At 41.0% G+C, this 18,773-nt stretch overlaps 1 protein-coding gene across 5 annotated transcripts in view; it reads left to right on the top strand.

Annotated features, from left to right (window-relative positions):
- Positions 1-18,773, top strand: part of LOC132908201 (RNA-binding protein Musashi homolog Rbp6) — a 780,290-nt gene that overhangs the window by 566,665 nt on the left and 194,852 nt on the right. The window lies entirely within an intron of this gene.

Below are 18,773 nucleotides of genomic sequence, written 5' to 3'. Positions count from 1 at the left end.
GCGTTGTACATCCTGGAACGTTCTCGAGACGCCCCCTCTCGGCGCCGGTTAAGTGATTAGGAATCGGTAGAAGGACCACCTGAGACGAGAATTTCTGCTAATTAGCCTTTATCGACCTTTGGCGAGACTGCGCGGACCATTACGCGTTATTGTGCGAACTTCTCCGGCTTCTATCGCCTCGATAATAGCCGTCGCGATTCATCGGCCTCGGTGTATGAGACAGATAATGGTACTTGAGCTTGATTTATGAGTTGGTGGCAGTCGGCCGAAATCGTTCCACGTTCTGGCGATAACGTAAATAGAATTAACGGTTTGGTAATTGGTAATAACGACTACGATTTGCCTTTTTCTCTACCCTTCGTCTGTTCCGGGACATAAAATTGACATAGTGGACGAACGTACAGCTGGTTTCGAAAGCATTATACGGGGAAAATAGTTGTCTACCACTTGGGTTTATCGTCTCTTTATTTGCGATTGCTCTTGTAGTTTAAAGCTTAGAACTATTCGTATATCTGACTTTTGACGATGAATGTCAGATATTTCGATTGTTTCGTTTTATATGCCATGTGATTGTTTTCAAATTATTACAATTTCTTTTTCTTTTTGTTAAAATGGTTTGGGCAGGTTCATTTAAGTATTTGTTCTAAAATATAATTATTATTATTATTGACTAGAAGATTTTATATATGTTCTCATGAGATCGTATATACGCTTATTTATTTACGAGGGAAGATTTCTTAATATAGAGAGACGTTGCTAGCATTAAATCACACGGAAAATACGACACCATAGCGGTAACAAGATTAATAAAAGAAAGAAAGACCGTGTACTACTGGAACAATGTAGACTGTCGTAAAAATTGAATAGGTTATCACAGCGAGAATAAAACAGGAAGGACACTAAAACGTAATACACCGCGATTGTCTTTCGTTAATAAAGCTGACCTTAAAAACTTTATTTCGCAAATAATTCTGCAAATTTACAACCTCTACATAATCGCGAATATAAGAATCGATAGCACCTATTCCGAGTCTCACACTCGTCGCAATTTAAATTGAAACCTTAGAAACGATTAAATAATGTGTATTTCCTATAGCTTGTAACACTGTCGATAGCTTCGAATAAAAAGAATTGTTCCCGTCAAACATCAGTCAGCGCGGAATCCATTCGAAATCACAATTCCGTAAAAGTATACTTTTCTCTGATCCTATTTCGTGATGCACGCGGAAATTCTGGAGCAAAAATTCGCTGGAAACGCGGCAAAGATTTTGTTTCGCGGTCGACGTTTTTCGAAAGTGTCGTCTGGTTTGCGTGCGAGATGGGAGAGCGGCTAGAAAAGGGAGAAACACGGGGAAAAGGAAAAAAATAGGGAAGATCGTGAAAGTCGACGGTTGTCCACGGTTTGTGGCACGAGCCAGAAATGGATTTGAGATATCAGAGCGAGGCACTATCTCCGGCCTCTTGACTCATCCCAACCGCAACGATCTCTCCCTTTTTCAACCTTCTTTTCGCTGTTGAAAGTCTCGTCCGGTTCCGAATGCAGAGTTTCCTGTTCACAATGGTTCGAGCTCGCCTCCCTCGTGAGTCTGACCCACATACGGAGATACGATCGGACACACATCGTGTTCAGGTACACGTAGAACTGTACGCGAGTTGTCCTTCTCGTATGTACGATTATAGGATTGTAAATAGACAATATCGAAAACGTCTATCCCAGTGAAATGGATAAATTGATCTTTAGAAAAATATTTAAATTCTGTATCAAATATGAAATGTGTCCACTTTGCAATTCACTGTAAAATTATGGGACATTATTCTTTTGTGATTTTAATGCAGATCCCTTTCACCCTGTTTCCTTCTGTAAATCTTCATTCTTTTAGTCCTGTGTACTTTATTGGAACCATTCGCACAATTTGCCTTTCATTTATGAAATGCAGAAAAGGGAAGGAGGTAGTTTTTTTCCGAAACGTAACTCTTGGTTTCAAAAATCTTCATCAGGAATTCCTTGCATGCAAAAAATTAAAAAGGAAGTTAGAAAGATGATATACCGATTCTACGTTTTATATCTTTTCTCGTTTCATAGAATACTGATTTAAATAGATTAGCATTGATCGAACTGGTGTGTTCTTTCTCTAGTTGGCCCATCGGCACTAACGCACGAGTGACGTGCACGTAGTCGCAAATTCACTACGTCGAGCACGTCTGTACAAACAACCTCGTCCATGCTTGACTCGCAAACACATGAACTGCAGATTGAGTCCAACCGTATCCTTATATCGTTTGCTGGCCGTTTCAGGTCAGTCTACTTCTCGGTAACCCTGGATATCCCGCGCTGATTAGCGGGATAAAGAAGGGTGAAACAGAGGTCTTCGTCGGTGAAATAGCCACGGCACGAGCCGCCTGATAAAGTTAATGGTATTGCTGGTAATTTCGTTATATTCAGTTTCTTCGCGAAATCTTAGATTGGAACTCGTAAAAGAATTGCGACTATTTCATCCTTTCCTAACGAAGTTAGCTTTTCGTAAGATTTTCTTCTGCGTTTGATAGAAAGTAGAACAATTTCTGCCTTTCGTGAAGCGATGATTTAATACTTATATATTTATAACATTTTCAAATAATGAATACTGTATTTATTACTGTATTAGCGCTTGATATAGATCTCTCTTTGTTTAAAAAACCAACAAAATGAAGGAAATTACACATTAACAAATTCTCGTTTAAGCTTTCCTTTCCAAAAATTGCTTATTTTAATAATATAATGAAGGCATGTTATAGTAGGGAAAATTTGGCCATTATCACGATAGGTATCAATTTATAAAAATAATTGGATATTTCTATAATATAAGTCAAGAAAAGAATTGTAAACATATTCGACATCGTACACATACATCTAATTGTTACTATTACGAAATTTTATTTCTTAGAAAATTGCGAACCAAGTTCCATCAAACTTTCTATCATATTTATACGTCGTCGTAGTACCTTTCGTCCTTTAACTTCTTTCGTCTTTTAACCATTGGATAAAGTGGTCAAAACGGAGAAAGGAAGGACGACGAATGAGAGGAGAAGAACGAGCGGAGGAAATAAATCCTTATCCGCGAAATGGCGGAGCTATGAGTTGTTCGAGCGAGCTGATGATATTTCCAGTAACTGCATTATATTTATTTGTATCGTGGAGTTCCTTCACGCGAAAGGAACAATGTATCGAACCCAGGACTGATAGCAAACACCGATACGATCGAGGACGTAAACCTTATCAAGGATTTGCCCCATAAATCCATCCTGTCGATCGGCGAAAGGAACAAGCACGTTTTTCACGGATTAGTGCCGTCTTATATCGAGCGTAATGTATTTTTCGCGTTTAAATGGGAATTCATTCGACGCGATTGCACAGTTTATTCTTTGAGAAACGAAACGGTAACAGCTCTTTGTATTTCACGCGATAGAAACTTCTTTCACGATAGATAGTCGAGATTATCTCTCGGAATATATTTCCAGAAGTCTTTTCAATCACGTCCCAAATAATCAATAACAATGCTGATAATATAATCGAATATTTGGAATTACAATGTACAAAGATACAATATCGAAGCAACGAAATGAACGATTCGTGTAAGAAGGCAAAAAGAAGAAGAAATACGGAGAAAAAACGCTATTTTGTTCTAGGCTAGTTTCATGAATTTTTATGTGTCGTAGAATCACCAGTACCGTACTGGATACCCAAACCCGTACGTAATTAGCCCGCGAGTAATTCACGGCATCGACGCGAATCCCACTTGCCGTAAATCGTAACCTTTTCCATGGATCGTGGTGCCGGTGACTTCGACTCCGTTGCACGCCGAAGGCCGCGCGATTTAAAACTTAGATGAGGGTATTCGGCGACGTTACTTGAAAAATGAATGGGGATCCCAAAGAGGCACGGCTTAATTGCGCTCGCTTTCAACTTCCGACATCTTTCGTTCGACAGCCAGGAATGGGTAAAAGAGACGGACAAAGAGGTCCAAAAGACGAAGAGAGAGTCGAAGAGACGGTGCAGGTGGTGCACCAGAGTCGAGACCTCTTTGACGCAGTGCTTAACGGTCGACTTGAAATTAAGAAATTAAGAATTAACGCGTCGTGGGATTGGTTGGCCAGTCCCTTCTTTCCTTTTTGCTTTCTTTCTTTCGTTCCACCCACCTTTTCCTCTATTTTTTTCTTTTCTTCGTACCTTCCATCTCTCTTGGAACTATCGCCTCGACGAGCTCGTTTAATTCCAGGCCGCAAAGCGAACTTTGCTTCCGAGCGATCGCTTATCGATGAAGGGCTCTGCCAGGTCTTGCAAGCCTTCGAGAAGTTTACCCTTCGCTTCCCTAAGCTCGCTGAAAAGACAATTACGTCATCGAGATTGGTCGATTGGAAGCATGAAGATTACTTCGTTTTATCGGTACACCGGCTCCGCTCGAGAGAAACTTAGCTTCAACTTTCGCCATCGTGGTGTATTGCGTTTATTCGTCACCATTCGCTTCGTTTAGTTGAACAGTGTCGAGTTTATAACGGCGCGCGTTACACGAAACGTCCCTCCAGAGCCACTGTTTTTTAACGGAGCGAATGTTTGGAAAACAGGAGCCCAAGTAGTAATGGACTTCGTTGATCAGACAGGAGATGGGAATGGTTCGCGATTCTATTTATCACACCTTGGATTGCTCTTTTTTCCTCGTGTTTTCTGCTTTACGCTTTTTTCTCCTACGTTTGTTACGTCGTTCGTCCAGTAAAAAGTAGGGTCCTTTCCAGGTGAATAATTCTTTTAAATAAACTTCCTCTTTTCCTCGACATTTGCCAAGCTTCCACTTAATTATTACCAAGGGCAACGCGCTTCTACTTAGAATTTATGGAGCAATTAACCATGTGGCAGTCTAATCTCAGTAAACAGTTATTTAGTATCTCATGAAACAAATGTAGCGGAAAGCTTTCCTTTTACTTTCCACACAATGTTTTTCTATAAAACGAAGCAGTGTTAAATCTAAAAAATATTCTGCAAAGTGATTCACGTCCGTCAGAGAAACTCCTTAACTCTAATAATTCTAGCAACAGAAGCAATTCTTGCAACTCAATGTCACGCTGTATATACAGAAATCACGATAACGTGACAACATAAGGCATAACGTGACAAATCGTACATATGTATATCGTACCGGGCCATTTACATGAATCGCTCATAATCGTTGAACGCGATCCTCTCTCACCTGTAGAGTACCGTCCGGCTGTAGGTAGTTGGAGATAGAGCGGGATTTCTCGAATGTGACAGGCTACGCGCCTGCGTGGATGAATAAATAAATTTAATGGCGCTTGTCACGTAGCAAAACGGGATAAATTCCGGGCGTCTGACAGCCATTTAAAACAATGCCGTCGCGAATACACGCCATTTGTAACCCGGTGCTTTTGTTTCACGTTGCTATTCATTCCGGTGCCCCCACCTCCCCACCCATACTCTCCGTCCTTCCGCCTCCGCCGCCCCCGCATTCTATATCCGCCGACACCACCATCGTCCGACCAATGCTAACCGAACGAAACCGTGTTGCTAGATAGCTGGTGCCGTTGATAGCGACGCCGTGCACTTTCTGTCCGATTCACGATTCATTTTTTATCGCGATAAAAACGCAATTAAGGCGATTCGATAAGGCGCGAATTGCCAGAGGCGGTGGCGCATTGTGAGCTTCATCCTCCAACGACCTTTCACACCAAGTGACCGGGATATTCATCGGGTTTCGGCCACTGGAAACAATCGGGGGCTGTTATTCGTGGAAAAATTGCCACTTTCGTGGTATGGCGTACAGTATAACGAGGGGAATCTGTCGGTTGCCAATGGGTCGCAATAAATCCGCTATTATCGCGGCCGGTTCGCGGTTTAATTGCTCCCCGAGACGTCTAGCCCCGCATCGATTTTACCATTAACATTTTTGGATGTTACCTATCTCTCGCCCTCTCTCGTTTTTTCTGTTACAATTCCTTCGGACTATGGCGATTCGGTACACTCGAAACGTTACCACATAAAAAGGGAAACGATTCGTTGTCCGGTTCTTATTCCGTCGTTTTTACGGGTGTACCGATGAGAGAATTTAATTGCGAACTAGAAAGAAAGTAACTGAGGATTTAAACGGTACTCGCGTAAAGTGATTACCCTTTTTTCACATCGGACTATGTGTTTGTATAGAGTTTCAGATCGTTCTTAGGATACTGCAACTAATTTCACTCTCCCATCTCTTTCTCGAAATACTCACGCGAGAGAACGTAGACGGGCGAGGATAGATCGCGCGTTTAGGGGACAAGGCGAAAGCATTGCTTCTTCGGGGATGAAGGAAGCCGGCCGAGCGTAGGTGTTGGGGCGCGTGGAATGAAATTTATGAAGGTCTTTTATTCCAGCACTTTGGGGGTCGACTTAAGTTTGGGCAATTTATTAATTTCCTCGTGTTTCGGTACCGTCGCCACGACACGACCTATTCCACCCCTTGAAAAAGAGATCAACCCCACTCTTGCCGAGCGGTTTTCCTCTTAGTCGGTTAAACTCGTCTTTCTCTAACGATAAGATATTCGTGTCGGTCCATGGATTTCTTCGAGACCTCGAGGATAACTTTGCGCGAATTATCTAAAGACATATTTTATGTGAAACGTTGGATCGTTGGATTATAAGTAATCGAGAGAATTTTCCTTCTTTGAGTAGAATGAAATGAGATTATTTATTCATAGCGAACAATATCCCATACGTGCCGATTAGTTTTCTGAAAATCCTCCTATGCTGCTTAATAATTTTTTAATCCTGATTCTTGGACATAATAAGAAAAAATAATTACAACGCCAAATATTTCTTTGAAAGCAATTTATTTTATTATTTGACTATCGGCTTTTTCGAAAAGGGAAATTTTAATTTCGCAGTACGTTGGATAAGCGATTTAATATCGCGTTTAAACATTTTTTTATTCGACTATTCCCATGTCGACGAGAGAAAAATATTTCGCGTCAATTGCGGCATGAAATCGTCACATAATTGTCACGTTAACTGCAATTTCCAAGGGAAATTTCTATGAAAGAATAATTTAAAAATTAACACAAAGCCGGTAGTAACGTATTCGATAACGATTAAAATCCTATTGTAAAAGAGTCTTTTCATTAAAAATGCTTACGGTCCCAACGCGTGGCAGGGTGCAAGAAAATTTCCAGCCGAAAAATTAAAAACATTATCCTAATTGCGCTCCAGAGTGTCGCAATTAAAATGTTGCCTGTTCAAAATGAAAATGTGTCATGCTCTAAAGCGTCGGCCGTTTTGTTCCGTTTTCCATTCACATTTCCTCTAATTAGTTCATACAATCGAACCACTGTTCTATTAATTCCTTCGATTCTATTAATTTAATCCGTTATTAATTCACCCGTTCCTCTTCTTTTGTGTACCCCGGCGAATTATTATTTCGTTGAGATCGGCCGCGAGTTCGCTTCACCCTGAAACGCAATTAACTTTGGCGTTTACTCGTTTCTTAAAACGCCCGTTTCACGCTGGAACGCTCGTCACGACTAGTTTACCTCTGCCATCTACCAACGCTGTTTTCTGACATAATGTCCGTTACTAGAAACTCTTTAAACTTCTCGCAAAATACTTCGGAAATCAACACTTTTGTGCTCTCGATTTTTCAAATTCCAGTCGCCATTGTATCGTAGCATCACTGAAAGTTTGCCAAAAAACTGAAACGTCGTGTCGGGTCAAGTACAATTCTCTCATCCTACACAGTGGCGTGGGCGTCGCTTCTGACGTCTCAGAGATTCGGCCTCGCGCACTGCAACGTCACCACGACGCTGGCTAACCAGCGTTGAAAGCTCGTACGAAGGTTTCATCTGTGAGCGAAGTCTCGCGTTTCTTGGACAAAAAGGGGCTTGAGGGATGCGGGAAACGAAGGACAGACGAGGAAAGAGAGGAAGGACGAGAGATGGCGGCTCGCAACTCGTATGCTCGGTTGTCGCAGCTTTTGTCTGGCGATGCAAGCATCATTAGCGTCGGACGTAATGAGCACACTAATCACCAACAGACTGCGTTGCGTCGTGGCTGAAGCACCCCAGCAGCTGAAGGAAAAAAAGCATCGCGTCTTGCCGGAGACACGACAGCGCGGCGTGATGGCAAGAGAGAAAAGCCGAAGAGGGCAAGTGGCAGAAGTGCGCGCACGAAGGGAGAAGCACCGGGAGTATACGTGCGTGGAGAAATCCACAACAGAAGAGTAGTTTCCCCGCGGGAAACGCGGATGAGGGTGGACCAAGGATGAGTTGATTGTTGTTGTGCGAAAATCGGTTGATTGTCGTTGCTGTCAGGAAAATCGCTAGCGATATTGCTAGCGATGTCATTGACGATGTCTGAGCTTCGAAATCGAGAGAGCTCGTTCTACTCTTGTAGAAATATTTTATGTTGCTTTATATGCGATACGTATATTACCCAGTTTATTAAGAGTGTGTTTGACAGGATGTCTTGCGATTTTTCTTTATTTTCTTTCGTAGTAAATTTTCAACGAGTTTTATTATAAAATTGTGTTAGATATAGTCAACGATTTTATATAGAAAGAATATTGCATCCAAAATGTAAACAGAATATATTTGTAATCTACGTTCTCGAAATTTTGTAGGAATTTTAAACTAAACTTTAACCCTACAATTTGAGCGTAGGGTGTAGAATTTTATTTTGTATTCTATATTTTATGCGACAAAAAGCGTTCATTTTGATGTATTAATTATTAATTGGTTTCGACGTATAAAATATAAAAAATGAAATTAAATATTTTACAAGAAATAACAGTAACGGATAAAATATCTTCAGAAAATTAGCTCTATGAAGCCTGAATTTTTAAAATGTGATCAGAGTTAATATGTATATTGAAAAATTCGAATTAACCAGATTAAAGGCAATACGATAAATAAAGAATCAAAAGAACGTGCGAGAGAAATTGTAGTGGGAAATTTAATAGATCGTAGGCCAGGAAGAAAATGAAATTTAATCTGTCAAAATCCCCTTTGTTAATCTCGCGTTCAAAGAGCAAACTGCAAACGTCCCTCTAATTCGCTGTACTTTATTGCGTAAAATTTAACAAGCCGGCAGCGTGTACACGGAAAATATACGCCTGATACGTGGTCGCACGTGTTTCACGCGGATGAAATTTTGGACACGACTCCTCGCGGTCTTCCATGCCGTCCTACCGTCAATACGGGGGGTACATGGTTGCTTGATTACAGTAATTATCATGATACAGATTTACGTATTTGTCATGTCCGTTGCGGGAAATACGTTGCATTAGTCATGTTGGCTAGCAGATTCATTACTGTAATAATTACATAAATTCACGTTACGTTACCGCTAATTCGTAATCACGTATTACCATAATTATCTGTTACGACGATTCATAATTACGCCACGTTGACGGTAATATTGCCAAGGACACGTTTCATCCTTTACTAGACGTGAATTTAATTAATCATCATTTGCTACGTATATATATAATAGTTCTTTCTCATTTTTATAGTAAAATCTCGTTTATCCGAACAGGTCGGGAAAGGAGAATCGAAACAGTTAGGATAACCGAGTAGTTCCGATAATAGAGATTTACGCTTAACCGTAGTGTGAATAATACTATAATTACAGTGAATGCGTGTTCTATGAATTGTCGTTTTGACATAATAACAAACTATGTATACATTTGATTGCTCTGGCGTATCTATCAGATTCTACATAGCACTGTATGCTAGAAATTTATAACCTAATGAAAACTCAGCTATGATTTCGTAGATCTAAAATTGCAAACAAACGAAGTTCTGCTGTAATTATTTCTTAAATTAAAGGGCCAAAAATACCTTTGTCTTATCATGTTCTCAGTTCTGCTGGTTAAATTAATCCAAGAAATCTACTCGGAATTGATACGACGCGATACTAATTTCAACCGGTAGGTGGAGTAATGCGTAAACGATGGCCATTCGCATTTCCGGGGAACGGTTTATCGCACAGGTATTTGCACGGTCGTTTTAGGGTGTGCAGGCCATTTCCCGCGGAGTGCCGTTTCGGTATAGAACCCGTGCCATTTTAAAGCAACCTCTCCTGGCCCTCGTCTCTTATTCCCTCGTTAATTTTACATCGCGAAATCGTCGCTATGCCGCTGCATATTCGAGAACGACCGTAAATATTGTTACCAGCCAGCATTCCCGGAATTTCGCGCGCGAAGAATCGCCTTCCTCCCTCGACATTCCCGACGACAACGACGGCATGTAATAGCGAGAAATGTTTTGCTAGTTACCTCGCAATTATCCTGGACAATCTTGTCCTTAGGTTTTCGAATATCCTACTTCGTGTCTTGATATTGGATCGTTGAGAACGGTGTACATTTCCACGGTTATAAGATGGTTCTTTGTATAGCTTCATCTGTTTACGGAATTTCAAAGTGGAAGAGAATGCTAAGCAAAGATCAAGAAATTTAAACCGGAAATCGACTGTTATTGGAGTGTAACTGGTGTTATAACTGTTGACAACGTCAGAGGTGTACTTATTTCGAAACTAGGAAGATGGGGAATAAACTCGTGGAATTTTCATTGTTTCGTGTTTGTGTTTGCCAAATCTTTAAAGTTCACGCTAATAAGAAAGATGGAGAAATTTAGTTCAATGAAATTTTATCACTATAAAGGAAACAGAGATACTGGAATTTTTCACTATTTTCTAGCTTGATATTCCTCCGATGATCATATATCAGAAATTCTCTTTTTATAACTTTCGCGGAAAAGAGTATCAAGGTTATAAACCATGTTTATACCGTTCGACCATTTCTGGCAATAAATCTGTGCAACCTTCCATAAATTTCGTTGGACCCAATTCGCGAGCGATCAATTCATCAACCGTTATATCTACAAGAAAAAAGCGAAGACCTAGAATACCTACATAGAAAAACTCGTATAAAATGTACGCTATCTATCAACTGATATGACGCAGGACCATCAACCACGTTAGTTACTGTGGGAAAAAAGCCGCCCGTATAAAGGTAATTTCCCCAAAATTTTCGTTCTTTATCAACGTCGTCGACGGAGGTTCGTAACACCTCGTAATCGCTCCAAGAGATTCGATTCAGAGAGTATTCGATTGCAGCTTTGGAACGAACTAATCGACGAAAGCAGCAGCTCGTTCACCTGGAGCACGGTCCGAATCGCCAGGGCATTGTGTCAAATAGAATCGGATCACGAAGTAGGTCAGCCAAAGTAAGGGCTCTGCAATCTTCCAAATGGTCGTTCACTTAGCGGGGACAGGACGGTCCAGGCACTAAAGTCGAATTTAGACCTCGGTGAATCGGCCGCAGCCGGAAATGGCCCAAACGTCTGACTCGGAGCGGTCGAAGGAATGGAAAGATCAAGAATAGGGGAAAGAGGCTAACAGACATGAAGAAAGGAGTAAGGAGGAACCAGAGGAACACAGCAGGCCACGGAAAATGAGAGAGGGAGCGAGAGAAAGCCTGCATTTAACAGTCCCGTTAAACATTAACTGCCGCTCTGCAGTTTTCCCCTATAACTCCGGGTTAACTTTGATTGCAGTTAACGGCCTCTAGGGATACTGCCTTTAAAAGGGAAGAAGAGAGATGGGATGGTTGGGTAGGTTGATGAAGGTGGTAAGGCCGTGAGCGTTATAGACAGAGAAAGAGAAGAAGAGACAGAGAGAGGCTGGAGGAGATGCACGATGGAGAATCAGACTACAGGAGGCATCTTATAACTTCTTATAATTACTCAAGACTCGAGGGTTTAACTGCTGTTTAATTTCATTCGGCAATTAACCGACGCTTTATCGGCGGCCGAAACACCTCGAGCCATCGTCTCGACGGTCATCAAGCGGTGTTTTATTCGCGCGCCCACTTCCACCCCCGTTTCTGGGCTTTCCATGTTGTCGTCGCGTGCAAATCGGAAACGACAATGGGGAAATGTGGTCGTCCGTTGATCGCGCGGCATTTCAATGACGACATTACGTGCCAGGCATGGAATCCGTTAATGCAATTAATGAACGCATTGTGTCTTGCGGTTTACGAGTTACGTGGTTAAGAGACACCTGGGCACACGAACATTTTATACACGCCCCCTCGCAAAACGTTTGCCCGCGCGCGTATTAAACTCTCGCGGAACAGAGATTCTTCGATCAAAACGAACAACGTGAATCGGATCGAACGTACATTTTGAAATCTCGTTATGGGCGCACACGTTTTGCGTGGCTCACCAGGCGGAATTCTCGTGACGGGCACGTTGATTTACCGCGAACAATCGACGGGGAATAAATACATATCGTGACAAACAAAAACAAGCCGCAGTAAACGTTACATTTACTTATCTGCGAATATGTGCGAGGTACAAAGAATTTATCTGCGAATACAATTTGTTTACGCAACAACATGCGCTGTTATTATTTTCAATCAATTTGTTTATGCTTAATTGCGTATTCATTCCTAAAGCAAAAATCGATTTCAAAATCGAACTCCTTTTTAAATGCAAGAATTATAAGGAGTATATTATTCTGTATTGCGAAACCTTCGATGTATCGTTAAGTTCCCATTAAAATACAAACATTGTTGCAAAAGTGTTCTCTCCAATCACAGCATATTCTGTATTTTTAACGATTCAATTTCGATTTGGCATAAAGATATTAAATCATCTAAACTTCCTAATAGATTCGGTATGCAATAATTACGGTCTGCGCTAGTCAAACTGGTTTAATTCTTGACGGAAATGAACGAGCAAGAAATAGTCGTTTCAATTATTGTCACCGTTGAAAATTGTTAAGGAGATCCAACGCCCACGGACAAGGAGGGGACCAATTACGATGGCTGCGTTGAAATTGCGATCAGCGAGGCCGGCTGTAAATTAAAAGGCAGACAACGAGCGTTTGCAGCTGACAAGTAATGAGGCGTATAATGATTTTATCGGGCAATTGTCGGTGTTTCATGTTGCAATGTCGATTGGACGCGAATAATGGTCCGTCCGCATGAAGCATTCGATCGTTGATTGCCCATTCGACCGTCTGCTCCGGACGCTCGTTGCGTTTGACCGCGTCGACGACGCTTTTTCCTCCCTCTCTACATTGTCCCCGATCCCCTCAAAAAAGAGATACAACCATGGAATCCCCGACCGATTAAACCGAAGTCTCGATACTAAACGAGCAATTTTACGGTACAAGACAGTGTTTCCTCGACTGTGATAATTCGATAGAATAATTCCCCGTCGACCGTGCGGCTCGTTTCGTTGCTGTACGTGACGATGATTTGATGAAATCGTCCAATGAGTTTCGTTCCTATTCTAATCTGAATACATCAACGAAAAATTTTAATGTTTTTTAGGATCGATGCGAATAATCTTTGGGATATTTTCTACAAAATGTTAAAATTATCGAGCAAATTCTAATTAATCGTGAAGTCAACTTGTATCGAATTTTCCAAAAATTTAGCGTTTTTATTATATAAAAGTGTTCCAAAATATATGGACAATATTTGAAAAATCACGTTCCCTAGAACAGTCCTTGAAATTCTATCAAATTCGCAAATAACATATTTTTCCTTTCTCACAAAAGTGCCAATCCTCATATACTGCAAGTGCTATACTGCAAGAATGAAGCTTGCGTATGCGTGAGACTTCTGTAACATTGTCGAAAAAACGTCTCTCTGTGTTCAAATTATTGCGCATAAGTTAACGTAACAAGCCAGAAATCATTATATGCCAGAACGACAAGGGTGACGTTGGAGAAAAGGGGTTAGAGGAGTCACTCTGAACGAGACTGCTCTGCATAGTTGGAACTGCGAAATACTCCTGGCGCGTTGAATTCGTTTCCGTCGAAATTTGTTTATGCAAATAATTCGCAGCAACGACAAAGTCGGCGAAGGTGTATCTCTTGTTTTCTCTTTCCGTGTTGCCATCGTCCATTTGTATTTCAAATAGGACGGCCGAGATGCAGTCATATTCTTCGACTCATCCGTCTTTCATATTTTTCCACACTCGAAATGAAGTTTTCCTTCAGTGTCTCGATGTAACAGAAAAATTAAAATAAAAAAAGGAAAAAATACACTGAAAAAGAAGAACTGAGACAGAGTAGAAGAAACTGGATGTGGAAACAGAGGAAACGATTCAAAGTTGGAGAGAATGGGGAACGATGTGCGCCATGGCGTCTCCTTGGAATTTCTTTGGTGGATTTATTCGCGAAGAAAACGTGTACACGCGCGTGTTTCAGTGTCGAGCAACAAATGAAACACGTCGACATTAAGGCTACGCGTTTTACCGTCTCGAACCGACAGATTTACACTTGCCGTGAATCACATTACGTCGTGAAATATATTTTCCAGGCTTGAATTAAACCTCGGGTGTGCTTGATGCATCGCCTCGCCCGCGATCCATCGTCGTTCGAAATCTCCCAACGTGGTCGTCGAAACCTTTGCGTTTCGTGAATGTTGAATTCCGTTTCTTTACACCTACCATCGATGAAAACTGGGCATGTCGTATATTACTCAGCCAGCTTTAGTATTCGTTTACATGTACATATGTATATCAGTAATGGATTATAGCGTTGAAACCATCAATTTTTATCACGGTTTCTGGTTTCTAGAATTATGCAATCGTAAAATAATTTTCTAACTCCTTTATTATTTTTTGGATATTACTATTTTTGCTAGAGAATTTAATAATTCCAATGTAATTTTTCTATAATTCCTGTATAGTATATTTTTATTTCTGTAATACAATGTTTCTTATAATTCCCACTATATCTCAATCTATCTTTAAATTCGTAATAAGTAACTACGTATACAAGATCCAATGACTAACACACGTTTTCATAAAGACTTACACACACACACGCGCGCGAAAATGCATTTCCCATTGCGTTCCTACAACTGCTCTGGTCGATCCAATTGCTTGCCACGGGCCAATATTTCCATGGCTCGTTTTCATCGAGCTGGGATCGATTTTAAATTCTCGACGCAAAAGGGTTCGCACCCCTGGCTCGGTGGAGCACTATAGATGCACAGGGATCCGGTGGCCTGCAACACCCTCGGGGGAATATTTCACCGTAGGAAACGGCGTCTAGATTACGAGTTTATCTAAATGGCGCTAGAAACGCGGGAGCAGCGTTAGAGTGGCGGCCAGATTATGGAGTGAGCCGGGGCCGGCTAAGGTATGCCCGTGGGCTGGGGATGTTTATGGTTTCACGACAGGGAAAATTGTGTCCCCAGGATAAAGCTACGAGCAGGAAGAGATCACTCTATCATCCACGGGATAACTGTATTCGAACTAAGCCGGTCACAAGTGGCCAAACGCGAGAACCAATGGATAGTTATTGCGTAGAACGTTTGTGGCTTCTATGATATATTTTTGAAAATAAAGGTACTCCAAAAATGACCTTTGAAGATGATTGTAAAGGAAAGATTGGTGAAACGTCATTACTATTTTGATCAATTTTCTCTTCGCTTCACTTATCTTTGCTTTCCATTTTCTTATGATTTATTTATTACATTTATCGTGAATTTCCCTCTATTTTTTATATGATAAATAAACAATAGGATAAATCGATTTTAGTAATTGCTTGAATAAAAGTAGCTTACGTGGAAAAATATTCCACCGATAGCCGTACTCGGCTTTGACGAATTTCTTTTTTCCCAGGAAATCCCCTCGAAATTCTTTAGAAATTGCTATCTTAATACCAATAACCCGGAAAATTTAATTCTATTTTCGATCAGGGGCGACTAAACGATAAAATATCAAATTTCCTAGGACTATAGCCTGAGCAAAGATCTCGTCGTATTCGAAGCAAGCGATCCTATTCCCAGGCTTTAAGCGACGCGCAAAAAAGAATTTTCTTCTGGCAATGCTCACGCTCGATTTAGCTGCAAGCCTACCTCGCCGAAAAATCGTTTCCTCCGGGGATATGACGTTGTGAACGTAATGCTCGCTGAGCGAAATCGAAGTCACCGTCGAAGATGAGGTTAAAATCTAATAGTCTGGCCCTGGTATACTCTTCAGGGGGAGAGAGGGTTAAGTGTGGATGGGGGCGCATCCCTCGAATTACAACCGGATGACGAAATTTTGATTTTCCTGGAGCGACGCCAGCAGCCCTTATGTTACTCGATTTTACACAGCGATACGAGTTTGACTTCTGTCTGTCGCGAGTTTGTCCACAACCTTCTTGGAACAACGTCTCCTGTTTCAATTGAAAATTCTTTATTCCCTTTATTTCTCCCTTTCTTGGCTCGCTCTCCACTTTTACCGTCTGCTGGAAAGAGAAAATGCGTTGATAATTGCTTTTTCGGATGATCGACGTGAAATCTTGTTTGTTCCTTTATTTTCAGATCTCTTTGGAGGTTTTCAACCATCGTCTCCTTATTTAATCCTAGAATACATGTACATTTATTAAACTGCCTTTCTTTATTCTTGTTGGGGTTATTAGATGTATGTGAATACAAAGGAACGCGTGGATAAATCGTAAGGTAGAAAATATATATTTTAAATACAAGTCGGAATATAAGCTGATCCAGATCCTCACGCTAACAGTGTTACCCTATGACTGAAAACCCTGAAGCCAACGTCGCCTATCTACTGTTTATGGTTTGCCTTCGACGCGGTCTTTTGTCTATACGCCGATGGCTTCGCTGCTTGAGAAAGCTAAAGTACCAGATGTAGAGTTTTCTTAGAAGTGATGACCACTTCAATAATTTTCATGATCAGAATAGGGCCACACAATGGCTACAAAAGGTAATTAGGTCCAAGTATATTAAATTTCATAGCATGTAGTAATACTTTCATATAACTGTAAATATTGAATACTATAAAAATGAAATGTAGAATCTGATAAAGAAACGCTTCATTAGAAAATAAAAGTATGTACAAATACCTTTTGTAGCTGCTGTAATTTCTCAATATTTTGTTGGCGGTATTAAGAAACGACTTAATAACATATTTAGAATTAGTAAGAAAACACGCTGAGACAGTACCGTTGGAACTCACGAGCGTAGATCAATATTGAGATGAGGGAAAGAGATTTCGAACATAGTGAAATTTCTCGTCGTTAATTAAAGGTTAATTTCCTCGATATTTACACGAGCGCGTATCCGACGTGATTTCACGCGAAAAGACGGAACATCTGTTCATGCTGGTGTTCTTTGAATGAGTCTAACCCGCAGCTGAATCTTCTTAAGATTAGTTGCCGGTGGGTAGATTCCGCTTGCAAACAAAGCAGTTCCTCATGTTCATCAGACGTCCCAAATGTTCCAGTTCTCTAGCGTAATAACTACTGAATGCGTACTTACACGGACGAGATTATATTATCGCGAATTTACACTGTAAATAACCGGATCACATAATATTCTGTTTTTCATCTCCCTTCGTTCTCATCATGAGTATGTGTTTATCATTATAGCAAGGGAATAATATTGTCTCTGAAACGATTCGATAATCTTTATCGTCGCCAAGGAGGCGTGGAATATATCTTTGATACCTTCATTCTGCTGGTAAAGAACAAAGATAGAAAGTTTTTGCAAGTTCTACAACAGCAGCAGAAAGAGTTTCGAGTGGTGATTTAACAAAACCTGAATTCTTTCGAGAAACTAAAGCTGTAACGATCAAAGTATTTGGTTACTAAGAAGAAATTGCTTCAAATTGGATGTTAAATAGGACAGTAGAATCTTTACGTGATATCTTTATAAAATACTTTACTATAGTTAATTTGGTGACCTAAAAATCCATAAAGATTACGAGTCGCGATACCATATCGATGACTTCCCATTTATATCGTAATTGAGCGTGCATTGAACGCGATAGCGTCTGCCAGCGATTACATGTAACAATTTAATAACTGTCTTGATTGGCAAAACAGTGACGAAGCCGTGGAACAATTTATCGCTATTGAAAACCGCTCGCAAAACCGGTGATGATAAGCAGGATACGACAGACCGGGCAAACTGAACCAATACACGTCGTTCGAACAAACTGAACCGATACACGTCGTCCGAACAAATTTGACTAGTCCCTTTGTTTGTTGGAAAATGCGCAATAATACAATAAAATCCGCTATTATCGAGAAACGTCGTGCACGCGTTTCTGGCGTTCCCCTTTTTACCCCTTTGTCTCTTCTCTTCTCTCTCTTTTTTACCCTCGCCACACGCCGACGCAACGCAGCGTCCTCGTTCTCCCGCGTGGAAAATAATGATGCGTTCGCGTTATTCTGACGCGTTTGTCTTTTCGAATAAAATGAAAACGTAACGAACTTCGTTGTGAAATAAATTGCAAGCCCGCCACGAAGACCAGCAGCGAGGGGAGGAAAGGGGTGAATGTTAAAGGAAGGGGTAACGATAAATCTGTAAAAATTGCATTCGCCTAACGATGGGTGCATCGATGCGAAAGTGATAAGAAACAGGAAGCGATAAGTGCGCGCGAAACGTTTTTGTCATCCGCTAAATCTAGCGTGATTAACGCGAGCCAGGAATACTCCAAATTACATCGGGGGTGCTGCAGTATTACCTTAAATCTTTTATTATTTTTTTCCTCTCACCGCCCACATTCGGTCCCGTGTCTCTTTTCTTCGCACATCGTTGACCCAGAAACTTTGAAGCCCGACGAAAAAGCCAGTGAAACCTTGACAAATTAAAGCGGAGACGGTCATTAAGTAATAGCTCTCCGGTATAGTCCCGGGGATTCCTCCCGATGGAACGAAATTCCGTCTGATAGTTGAGAGATGGCTTAATTCGGGGAATCGAGCACATTATTAATGAAATTAC

The sequence above is a fragment of the Bombus pascuorum genome, chromosome 6 (genome assembly GCF_905332965.1).
Source record: "Bombus pascuorum chromosome 6, iyBomPasc1.1, whole genome shotgun sequence".
Classification (NCBI taxonomy): Eukaryota; Metazoa; Arthropoda; class Insecta; order Hymenoptera; family Apidae; genus Bombus; species Bombus pascuorum.
Note: the sequence above shows the minus strand (reverse complement) of the source record. Positions and strands in the feature narration are given on the sequence as shown.